Source organism: Botryllus schlosseri, chromosome 8, assembly GCF_051294905.1.
Source record: "Botryllus schlosseri isolate E-star chromosome 8, Bs_hap1, whole genome shotgun sequence".
Lineage (NCBI taxonomy): Eukaryota > Metazoa > Chordata > Ascidiacea > Stolidobranchia > Styelidae > Botryllus > Botryllus schlosseri.
In genome coordinates this window covers 28,004,306-28,012,904 of record NC_137243.1, presented here as the reverse complement: position 1 = coordinate 28,012,904, position 8,599 = coordinate 28,004,306, and the positions used below count along the sequence as shown (strand labels likewise).

Below are 8,599 nucleotides of genomic sequence, written 5' to 3'. Positions count from 1 at the left end.
GACTTTGTTCGAGTCATGCGCAATGACTCGAGTCCAAGTCGAGTCATTACACAGATTGAATCGAGTCGATTCGTGTCGATTTGAGAAAATGACTCGAGTCAAGTCAAGTCATCAGAAAATCGTGACTCGATTCATTACAGCCCTGTAAATTCTACGACCGGAATAACCGTGCTGTGCGGATGCGTCAACAGACATTCCAAGTTAAAGCTCACTCTGCTACGTTCGATTATGTTTTTTAATGTTGTCTCAGGTGATGTTACCGAGGACATATCGCTAACAAGTAATCGGCAGTTTTTGGTACGCTGCAGTTTCCGCAAAGGCCGCTGTCTTGAAAACCCATGCTTCCAATGGGTGAAAATGAATCAGATAAACCAATCCTTATAAAGGTATATCAAAGCGGTGTACTATAGGTTCTCTTTTCGTGAACCACCCCAGAAATCCCAACACGTGAACCGAACCCGCCACACCTAGTTGGTGTATTTGACATATTTTCACCCATTGGTAAAACACAATTTATTATACCTGAAAGTGCCGTATATACCTGATTCACGCCCCAAGCTATGATGGAAATCTGATAAATACTCGTATTTCCACTCATTGATTGACGCTGGGGTATGCACCACAATATATAATTGGCATTGTTTTTATAGCATGCATTGCAAACTCATAATAATATTTTAATATTGACCCGTTGCGAAATTGCTGGCACGATTCCAAGCAACGTTTCGCGTGTCGCACAGAATAGGTCCGCCAGTCGCGCTTTGCCCAGGTCTGCATTTTGTTATGATCATTAAACTAGTTGCAAATCCCAATTCGTAACGGTAATAAGATTGAAGGCCTCGCGGCCTCTCGTCGTCTCCCTGTCCATACTGTCAGTTTGCTAGGTATGTTTCCCTTGTCCATTGGTGCGCTCATTTTTGCAAAATTAATTTCATCCGCACAAACCAACCGGAAATTGCAATACAAAGATGAAGATACTTAACGATATGTTGTTCAGATGTGCCACGAATAGGTTACCATCACGTGTCTCTTCAAAAATACAGCTCTTTTTCCTCGCATTGATTTCAACTATAGTGCATTAAAATCCTTCTCGGCCAAATAATTTGTTGGATTTTGTACAAGGACGTCTACTAGTGCTTGGATGACCAGGTCTTTATAAGAACCCTCAAGCACCACGACCTGACATATCGATCCCGCCTTCCGTCACATGCCACCTGATTTTGTCGCTTATCATTTCAATTATCTTCTTTTACTGTCATTCAGTGTGCATGCCTCCTACTCACATCGCCTAGGTCCAGGTGGGTGTCTGATCTCGAAGACTATTCTAAGTCGTTTCGTCTCCTTCCCATCATTCATTGTATCGCAGTCTTTTGATTTTTTTGGCATTATGAAATTTTATGAATAAACTTGAACTTGAGCAGCGTTCTTGATACGGCAGAGTCAGGTCCGGGATTGATAGATATTTTTGACATGGTAATTTCCGACTTTAAAGCTGAATATTTCAAAGCTTACCTTCATGTGCTTTGAATGGAAGTTGAAGTTCATGGTCAAATCGCGTTGCTGATCTGCATGTCTTTTTAAACGATTGCTACTCATTTTAATGACCACCTTACGGACCAAAGGTTTGAGCCATGGATATCTAAAACTAGATATCCCTGGTTTGAGCGCAAGCAGATCGCAGTGCTTCAAGTTGGTACAACAGCAACGCCATGCGGGGATATCGCAAAGGATTAGGATGTTCTGAAGTTCCCTTAGAGTAGAGGTCTCAAACACGCGGCCCGCGAGAACATTATGTGCGGCCGGCGACGGCATTTTGGAATTTCAAGTATTCGACAATATATTCAAGTGCCATATATCTTTTTCAGATTGAAGAACTTAAAGTTCACTCTAAAACTACTACAGAAACCTGAAATATCAACAGACCATGGGGTAGAAGATCAGGCATTACGTCACGTTTCCAGTTTCTGATGATAAAACATGACCCGTTGATGATTTGTGACTGAAAGTTGTGATCTGGTTTGGTGCGACCTTTCGCAAAGTTACTCAATTATCGATTGAATGTGTGATTAAATAAAAATGACTCGAGTTGAGTCGGGTCAAACGTCGTTAATATCAGAAAAGGAATTGCGACTCGGAACGGTGAATTCGTAATCCTACAGACGCAACAATCTATGAAACTGCCATGGGGAATAGTAATATATCAAAAGGTCGTAGCTTGCGTTGCGTAGGGTATATAGCTATCTAATCAGGTCCGTAAGGAAACCTTTGGCATTTTGTGGCCCCGTGACGTATATTTGGCTACATGCTGGGGGGTTATATGTTCTCTTTATCCATGTTATTATCGGTGGCGACTAAAGTAGAGTGGTACGCTCCACCGCTGTAACACTACTGGGTTGTTCGGCGATTTGAAATATGCCGGACCTGATGTGTGGAACAGTATCCCGCCGGCCATCCGACAGTCGACGAGCATGTCCACATTCAAGTCGAAATACAAGCAATTACTACTAAATAAATACAGTCCATCCTCAAGATTACCGGACCACGACTGACCTATCGATCTCGCTTCCCATGACATGCCGCCCTATTTCTTGTCGCTTTCATTTTTTATACTATCTTCTTTACTTTCATTCAGTGTGCATGCCTCCTCTTTACATTGCCTAGGCCAAGGTGGGTGTCAGATTCCATAGACTACTCCTTGTCGCTTCGACATCTTCCTGTCTTTTCATTGTATCGCATTTTTTGTGGTGTATCGAACTGATAAAATTGCTAATAAACCAATGATGATGATGATGATGATGATGATTGACATGTCTATCCCAGGGGTTATTGAGCAGGGGTCCGTAGACCCTTTCGGGGTACGAGATGCATTGTGGAATTAGGCCTATATGCGGTGGAATATTTTCTAGGCCAATTTATTTAACTGGAACTTTTTTTTCACACACGGCGCGATTTTATGTGAATGGGCTTTCTGATTTTAATGTAGGTACCATTATAAATTTGAAAATATACATGGGGTACGAGAAATCTTGTTGAAAGCACAAGGGGTACGATCTCTAAAAAGGTTAAGAAGCAATGCTATTACTACGGCACAATATTTACTATATTTAAGTTGTGATTGATCTGCTCCAATAATAATCGATGGCAAATCTAACGCTGATTTAATTTGAATTTGGCAATGACAGTAACGGTGGCCTATACTTATCGCGAATGTATCAGAAACCCGGATTAGGCTACACCACTCAAATGATATGATATCGGATCAATCTTTGATAAATTTTTAAATATTTTGCATAAAATCGTGGAACGTTAAAGGTTCACTAGCTGCAATATTATAACCCGACAGCTTGTACGATGTCATGATGCGTCCTCTCGCAAGATGTCTATAACTCATTATTTTAACAAATTATGCCCAGCACAAGAATAATTGTATTCAAATATTTGAAAATGTGATATTTTCCGTGCCAAGCGTGTATAGTACAATAGTGAATTATATTTTCACGATGTTTGTGGAATGCCTGTCTGCAAAGTCCCGTCAAATAAGGCCTACTTGAAAATTATACATTGAATATACTCATTATTGAAGCTGCGGCCCGCATCCTCATCAATAACTAGGAAATTGGCCCGCGAGCACATTTGAGTTTGAGACCTTTACCTTAGACACTTTACTGCCGAGATGGAGAGAAATGATACAACTCGTGAATGTATTTTAGATGTAGTTCTTTTGCCGTAGCTTTGTGAGGAAAACGGCTGCTGCTTTTCCCCTTTCAACCTAAATTTCTGATTGCATCAGTGTTGGGAACAAGTTGATATATACCTATACCTTCGAGTGACAAAAAGTGATGTCGACACGTGACAAATTTTGACAAGAGTCATGGCAAGTCACCAAGTCACTCGATTATTGAAGGTGATTCGAGTCAAGTCAAGTTAAAAAGCGACTTTTCTCCTCGCTGATCACGGCATAACTTTGCGAGCAATGATTTCCGATCGAGATAGCATAATGGTGATGTGTCCGGCTTCGTGATCGGTTGGTATTGGGTTCAATCCCCGACTTGCTCATACCAATGACTTCAAAACCTGGTATCTGCGGCTACCCCGCTAGACGCAGCAACCCCCACGGATGACATGGAGGGCAAATAATGGTGGTGCAGACTAGATGTCCTTACCTAAAGGCCCTATCGCATATCCATCGTCAAAGTACCTGGGGGTACAGACGAAAATTTATCTGATCTCTCTCTCCTGCTCTTGTTGAAATTTAATATTAATAAATTTGAACAAGTAAATTCAAACACCTAACAGATGACCAAGTTGAATCAAAGCAACTTCCTCACTTCGCACAGCTGGCAAAAGAAATTCAACAGCAATTCTCTGTACCGATACAGGATAGGCATTTCCTACTTCTATATATCATCCGATTAGGATTACTATCGATTCAGTGTATTACCTGAACTGAGGAGTATCGGTTTTGAGTAAATGTTACAACTGCCATTCCAAAAAAGGTTGACAAAGCACTGATCTCGTGGAACCACCATAAAGTCACATCTTCACGTCAGGATACCCGTTATAACGTCATTTGGTGATGTTTTTCAGCCTTTCATATTTACCCAATCTTGGGACGAGGTGGTGAAATAATGTGTCATTTCATTCGTGAGTTCAAGTCGTTGACATTATTTTTTCGCACGACTATATTTTCATGCAATCTATAATAATATATGAACTGAGACCATGCAGTTGGCCACATCCTGATCAACATAAGAGTTTTGGATTTATTTTCGACATGATGAGTCTGACAATCAACAAATAGACACACTACTGTTTAAACCAGGGGTCACCAACACGCGGTCCTTTACATCATATTATGCGGCCCGCAATCTGATTCGGGATTTCGCAAGAACGCGTAGTTAGTAAAGCATTTTCAAATGCTGAAATTGCTTTTTGTTCAAAAATAGTTATTCTGCTGTGCCCAGCATCACGATCCCTTACTAGCTGATGATACGGCTTCGGCGATGGTAATAGCATTCCAAGGAGGAAGAATTGGCTGATATGATAGGGCATATTGCCTGGATGTGCAATGGCCCAGACACTGCCAAGACCGGGACGCGTAGAAAACGACCAACAAGTTCAAGATTTTCCGAGGAGTTATTTCTCCAACAAGTAGGCCTACCTTGTCTAGCCAACCCAAAGATCGATACTTTAGTCGCCGAAAAGCGTTGTCAGTTATCGAGCGCAACTCATAGTTCAAAATAGAATGAAAGTGATACTAATCATATATTTTGTTGGTTGTGTTTGTATTTCTTTAATAATATATAATATCTTTTGTGATAACTCGCACGTCACCCATATTAGAGAGCATAGCGTTGTAATGACGACAAAATAATAAAAACAGGGTTGTTAAACTCTGTGTGACCTATTTTATCTCGATTTTTTAATTCATGCGGCCCGCGGCCTCTACGGGATTTGAAAACTGGCCCGCGACACGTATTAAGTTGGCGATTTCTCGTTTAGACCAGTGCTTCCCTACGGCTGGGTCGCAACCCGCCAGTGTGTCGCGAAGATATTTCGGGAGGGTCGCGAAGAATTTCTAAATATTACCGTTTCTTAATACATTTGCCCAGGGATATATAGAACTCCGGGATGGCTGACTGCGTCAATTGCGTCATCGCGGCATTACCTAAGTAGGTCCGGATTCACGCATTCAGTTTTGATGCACGTTCAAGTCAGCCGCTTCATCTGTGTGTAATTTCAAGTTTTTGAGAGCGGTAGGGGCATATAATATTCATGTTCATGTTCTTATATAAAGCTATAGGTTAACTAGGTTATGAGATGTTCAGGTAGTCTGAAACTTTTTGCGGTATTAGCCCTATTCCTTCAGCAGCAATTTAGCGGTATGCCGGTAAGGTCATTTACTCGGCTTCGGAATATCTCTGCTTCTTTAGTATCTTATGTAACATGTTTTGCTGCGCTGATAATCGTGAGAAAATAACAAAATGTAGAATAATTAACATTAACATTGATATCCGCAGTATGATTTAGATTACGCCTTGCGGTATGTTTTTCATTTACCGGTATGTTATGCGAATGTATGTCACCATACCATCCAAGGCTGTATATTGTACAAGTACAAGTGTACATTTACACTGTGCCGTGTGAGCTATGAAGTCGACCGTTAGGAGGGACTTCGTCAGTTAAGATCTTGTGCTATAGATTAATATGTGAATATGCAGGTAGTGCTGGTAGCCTATTGCAGGCTTACCGGTATTCCAGATCATTGCTTGATTATTCTTCGTAAGAATTGGAGCTACTGAGTACACTACCGATGTGCAAGATTCAAGAGGCATTTCAATTAAGGATAACCAAACATTTGAATCTAATGCAAACACAACACGTCAAAGTCGTTGCAGTTGTGAGTGTCTATAACAACTTTTAAATCCAATCTCCTGTTACAGATACTATTCATCAGTTACATGTATAATAAAACAAGGCAGGCATATGTTTGTTAATGAATGGCACCTTAATGCTACAGTACTGGAATTATACTTCAACAGAAATGCACTGTTGTGAATTGCCAATGGCTGACTTCCAGTACAGTATATGGCCACAACATTTGTTGACCATTTGCTCTTACTGAAGCCATGAAGATGCCCACTCCCTTGAATGGATAAGCAAACACAATCGTCAGGACACGATATGACCCTGAGATACGGCCTGTCTTTACCATATACACACTCATAGCCTATAGGCTATAGGCCTGTACGACGAAGGAAGAGAAAACTCTGAGGATTGCTTTCAATTTGCAAGGTTTCGTCAAATCGTCGCAATAATGCATTGGAGCTCTCCTCGGTCGGCCAAAGGTAAGTTAGGCTGATTCTAGTAATACGTTATTAAATGAGCTATTTACATTAATCCTGATGTGGTTAAAGTAGTCTGCGTTGCTACTCAAGTAATAGTGGTATTCCCGGGCGTACTGGTATTTAAACTTCCTCAAGTAGCTGTAGAAAGTGAAATGCCTGCAAGCTACTTGAGTTTGGAGATGGCTGCTTCAAATTTACAAGATTTATCTTTGAAAATAGGCAACACCTACTTGAGTACTACAATGAAGTAGAAGTTCTTCACTATAGAACAACTCTGCATATATCTATATATATATTATTAGGGTTAATTTGTGTCTCTAAATACATCATTTGTTCATTTTTGTTGCAGATTTCAGAAAAACAAACGCGATGTTCCAGCATTTGCATCACGTCAACAGTGGATATCCTGATATATTATACTGGGCACATCCCATTGAAATCTTGGCAAAGATGGCCACAATCTGAATATTTGGATCTCGTGCCTCCTCACCGAGATGTTTTTTTGACATGGAATCATCTATCGCTCTATCGGAAAATCTGCAAGACAATGATACTGAATATTTCTTAACTGATAAATGGCATGAAATGCTTCAGGACGCCCATTCGTGATGTACCGTTAAGCCATGGTTGTAATTTCTTCACTGCGGTCATGAATCCATTGCTCGGTGAACAAAATATTAGCTGAATTCAACAACTGGGTCTACCGAATGCTTCTCAAATTGATAAGGATATGTTCCAAACTTCTACCCCCCCCCCCCAGGTTGCATTTGAACCTGAAGAGAAGTATCAATGGTGTGTTGATTTCTTGATCAACTTTCATTGAGTGACATAGAAGATGACAATGCTGCTATCACAATTTCGAGTCCTTACAGGCCGTGCTATCTTTTCATTATTGTAAATGCTCCATGGTGGGGGTGCATTTAAAATAAACTGTGTTTGAAACACAATGTTTAAAACATGCTTTGAACAGTGTTTTAAACAAAGGCCTTTTGAAAAAAATTCTTTTTAAGTTGTAAAATTATGCCATAATTGTGTAAATACTTTCCAAAACATGTGTTGTATGAGCCTACGGACGATTACCACCCGATATAGCCGACTAATATCGATATGGAATGGCTGGAACCCTCAAAATAGTTGGTTCAACAGCAATGGCACATATATTTCGTCAAAGGAGCTATTTTTACCCTATATTTTCTATTGTCAATGTCAATCCAATATGACGTCACTGTTGAATATTCTTGACGTCATTGCTTAAAACAGGTATGTTTTGTACAAGGGCCTGGTTTTAAACATGTTTGTTTTAAATGCAACCCTATACTTCATGGTAATTGTCGATTAACGCTAATTGAAATCGTTGATTTAATCAATCCTATTACCGCCCCCCCCCCCCTCCCCTCCCAGCTGCAAGGTTTCAGACAATGGCTTGTAAATAGGTAGAAGACGCTGATATTATTCGTTATTCACTCTGTTATTCATGGCCTGATGCAGATTATATGATGTGTAGAAATTAAACACATTCATGATTTACTGAAATTCAGAGTTGTCATAGTTTACTTGGTTGGCTATACAGCAGTGTCATACTTTACCAGGTTGGCTATACGGCAGTAAGGTTGTGATATGGGAAGAATGTCTAGCTTACTCACTAACTATTCTGCAAAAGGGTGAGGATCATTATTCTAGAAACAGCTGTATCGCTAGCTTGCAGAAAAGTGGATATTTCGAGGCAGATTGCAGGTAACTTTCTGGACCTA

The 8,599-nt window shown here is 40.4% G+C and overlaps 1 long non-coding RNA gene across 1 annotated transcript; it reads left to right on the top strand.

The window, feature by feature from the left end:
* The first annotated feature begins 5,610 nt into the window (after positions 1 to 5,610).
* On the top strand, positions 5,611 to 8,381 carry LOC145445377 (uncharacterized). Its single transcript, XR_013916984.1, has 2 exons — positions 5,611 to 6,848; positions 7,198 to 8,381. It is a non-coding gene; the product is annotated as an uncharacterized LOC145445377 (long non-coding RNA).
* The last annotated feature ends 218 nt before the right edge of the window (positions 8,382 to 8,599 follow it).